Genomic DNA, 4436 nt, shown 5'->3' on the forward strand with positions numbered 1-4436 from the left:
AGCAAACTTTAAGAATTTATAATGATTCTTAACTAAATCAACGTTATGGGAATATCACACAGCTTCTTCTTGTTAGCAGGATGTAAGGTCTTCCTGTCACAGAATCACGACTTTTCTCTAATATTTCTGTCTTCCTCTTTTTTAGGATATAAGTCCATTTGCATTTCTTACTAATGAAACGGGAACTCGATATTTGACGTTCTTGAGAATCGGTATAAGACATCATTCAATGGAATATGACATCCATTCTCTTTCTCACTAGTAGAATGTAAGACTTTCCTGAGACGGTATCGCGGCTTTCCTCTAACATATTTGGCTTCCTCTTAATTAGCATATAAGTTCATCGAGATTCCTTTCTAACAAAGCAAAAACTTCAAATTGACTTTTCTTGAGGGTTGATAGGACCTCTCCATGAGTCGTAATGCCCTTTTCCTCAGCAACCTCTAAAGGCAGATGTGAAACCCTCCTAACAAGGAAAAATGGTAATCACCATTAAAAGTTAGCTAACTTGACATTGGATTCCCTAGTGAAAATCTTAATTTAATCTTAATCGATTTCCAATACATAATAAACTAAGACATTCTAAGGTTGCACTGTCCAGTTCAGTCAACTCTAATATGTGTGGCATACCTGTTCGGTACATCACACATATTTGAGGCGCATTTGTTGATCTCACATTTGTGAGGAATTCTCTCCACTTTGCCCATGACCTTAGTGTTGTGAAAAAACAACGGCAATAAAACAAAAAATCGGATCGAGAAAAATTCATAAACCATAAACAACGAAAACACACAGATTTACGTGGTTCGGCAAATTGTCTACGTCCACGGAGCTACAAAGGATTTTATTAGCTTGAGGATTGCATCGTCGAGCACGGCTACTTACTAGAAAGAACTCTCTCTCTCTCTCTCTCTCTCTCTCTCTCTCTCTCTCTTTCTTCTCCTCTCTCTCTCTACCTAAGAGCCACACCAAAGAAGGAAGCCAAGGGGAGAATAATACATGCAATTCCTTTCCCTGTAAAACCAACGTCCGAGAGAGATTACAAGGGGAGATATAACATGTCTATTTATTAATTTTATTATGTTTATTAGGCTCATTAAGAAATTAATCAAATAATTAAAGAAGCTATTAATTATTACCTTTTCTCTGCTACAACAAATCATAGATGGCGGGATACATGCAAGGAAAACTATAGAAAATCTAGGGAAGGAATTAAGAGCAATTAATTTTGCAATTAATTTTGAGAATTAATTATAATATGCTGCCAAATATGAGAAATTGTCAATTTGAATAGTAGACTGGTTTCCATATTTACAACAAATCTCCCACTTGGAGATTAGCATGTTGGTTGCATCATTCACTGGTTGTGTCGCCATTTTCTTCAAATGTGATATCCTCTACCTCTGCAACTCAAATCCATTGTCTTCAAGCTACAATACCAACTGAAGTTGTGCACAACATCAGTTTCTCAAGAGTAGCACCCTCAGTTGACATATCAGTGTAAAAATAGTCTTGTGCCTCCAAGCTCTTTCCTGGGTTACTCATGTATCCGCTTACAACTCCCACTGCATGGGCAATACTCTGTCTCTGTTGAAAGCCCTTTTCAACGAATCTAGTCTTGTACCTCTTATTGTCATCAAGCTCAGTATTCACACAGTACACTCACTTGTTGTGCAATGTCTTCTTCCCTGGTGAAAGTTTTGTCAGCTCCCAAGCCTGATTCCCTAACAGGGAATCATTCTTCTCATTCATGGGCAGCTGCCACTTGCTCAAATTTTCATCTTGCAAGATTTCTTCACAGCTCTGACTCAGGCGACCAAGCCTGTAATGCCACAGATCTGTCATGCTCTATGCAACTATAGTACCAACAGTGTGTGAGTAAACTTGTAGCCATATATAGTGCGTCAATTTTCTTACTCTGAACAGTACTAATGCTTCTTTGGTAACCTTTCAAGTACTATCTGAGAACACTACTAAATGACCACCCTCATTGAGCTGCCCAATGGAAATGGGGTTTTTTCTTCAACTCAAAAATGTGTCTGACCTTTTGCAAAGTCCATTTGATCTTTTTATGGAATGCAATATCAACGCCTCCCATCCCCACCACATTTAGAGCTTTTTCATCAGCCAAATATACCTTCCTAAAGTCACCTGCAACATAATTTTGCATTAACTCCCGGTGGAAAGATGTATGGAAGGAAGCCCCTGAATCAAGTATCTAGCCATCAACAAAACTATGAACTGTCAGCAGTAGTGCATCTTGTACTTATTCAATTAAAACATTAGCGTTCTCCTTCTTCTTGGGATTCATGTAGTTTTTTTATGTGATCAGTTTTGTCACAATTACGGCAAGTTATCTGCTGACCAGACTTTGATTTTGATTTTCCTCTGTTTGAGTTTTTGTTATGTGATCTCCCTTTGGAATCAACATTCAGTGCTAAACTCAAACTCAAGATCACGATAGAATCTTTCTTGTGCATCTCCTCTGCCAAAATCAAATCACGAATATCATTATATTTCAGTTTAGATTTACCTGCAGAACTATTAACTGCCATCCTAATGACTTCTCAGCTATTTGACAATGAAGCCAACAATATCAACACACGTATATCATCGTCAAAATCAATTTCAATAGATGACAATTGATTTTTGATGGTATTGAAATCATTTAGATGCTGAGCGACAGACACACATTTTGTCATCTTCAAGTTAAATAACTTTTTCATCAAGTGAACTTTGTTATTCGCCGATGGCTTTTCATACATCCTAATAAAGCCGTCATGAGATATGCAGTAGTCATTTTCTTGATGATTTTATGGGTAACAGATCTTGACAAGGTTAATTGATTAACCCCCAGAACCTATCAATTCAACATATTTCATTCCGCCTCATCCATATTTTTTGGCTTCTTTCCCAGTGACGGCAAGTGAAGCTTCTTACCATAGAGTTAGTCACCTATCTGAATCCTCCAGTAACCAAAATTCGTGTCATTAAACTTCTCAATCCCTGATGTCATCACTTCATCTCCAGCCATTGCTTTCCCCAAATCCGAACCAAGGCTTTGATACTAGTTGTTGTGAGAAAATGACAACAATAAAGGGAAAACCCGGATCGAGAAAAATTTACAAACTAGAAACACTGCAAAAACACACAGATTTAAGTGGTTCGGCAAATTTCCTCTGTCTACGGAGCTACAGAGGATTTTATTAGTTTGAGAATTACACTGTCGACCACATTGACTTATAAGAAAGAACTCTCTCTCTCTTTCTTCCTCTCTCTCTCTCCTCTCCTTCTCTCTCTCTACCCGAGAGCCACATCAAAGAAGGAAGCCAAGAAGAGAATAATACATGCAATTCCTTTCCATATAAAACCAACTCCCGAGAGAGATTATAAGGGGAGTTGAAGCATGTTTATTTATTAATTACATAATGTTATTTGACCCATTGAGGAATTAATCAAATAATTAATAAATCCCATTAATTATTTTCTTTTCTCTTCTGCAGTCATAGATGGCGGGATTCATGAAAGGAAAGCTGTAGAAAATCTAGGGAAGGAATTAAGAGTAATTAATTTTGCCATCAATTTTGAGCATCAAATCTAATTTGCTGCCAAAAATAAAAAACTGTCAATTTGAACAAACAGTGAACTGGTTTTCACATTCACAATAATTAGAACAAGGCTATGAATTTTTGGACTCCCTTTGAGTAAGCCCAAGCCCTCTAACCCTATGGTTGGGGTGGTTTAGAGTTTTGTCTATTGTGGACTCCAAATTGACCTCCATAGGCAAAACATGCCCTAAGTCACTTAACTCAACCTAAACCCTAGAGATTTACCCAGGGACCCTAGGAATCACTACGACTACCAAATCCACCTTGGGAGAGGGGTTTACTTAAATTGATCCCTAGGCTCACCAAATGTCTCCCTAACCCCACTAAACCCAAAAATCAGACCAAAACCTGATGTGCCCTTTTTAACCCAAAATCTAGGGGTACTTTAACGTGCTCAAAGCAATTAAATCAAACCCTAATTTAGACAAAAAAAAACTCGCTAATTGAATCTTACAACCCATGGTTATGATACATACCATATGATGAACCTCCATGGACCCATGTCTATATGGGTCTACATGGTCAACCCTATAGCCACATGGTCAACCAAACCACTATAAGGTAATTTTCCATACATTACTTCATCTTTTAATTAATTAATTAATTAATTAAGGGGAAATATCATAATGGGTCTATTCCAAGCCTAACCTTAAATGAAAATCCTAAACCCAACCCATGGAGCCCAAGCTTAAATCCACCCTTGGCCCATCCTTCTTGGGTCTCCCATGACCCAATAGCACCTACCACAACTTGGCAAACCCATTAAAAACCAATCAATCCAACATTTTTGACTTGGTCCAAGTCATGGTGAAGGGGAGGACACATGGC

This window comes from Phalaenopsis equestris, unplaced genomic scaffold (genome assembly GCF_001263595.1).
Source record: "Phalaenopsis equestris unplaced genomic scaffold, ASM126359v1 Scaffold000311, whole genome shotgun sequence".
Taxonomy (NCBI): domain Eukaryota; kingdom Viridiplantae; phylum Streptophyta; class Magnoliopsida; order Asparagales; family Orchidaceae; genus Phalaenopsis; species Phalaenopsis equestris.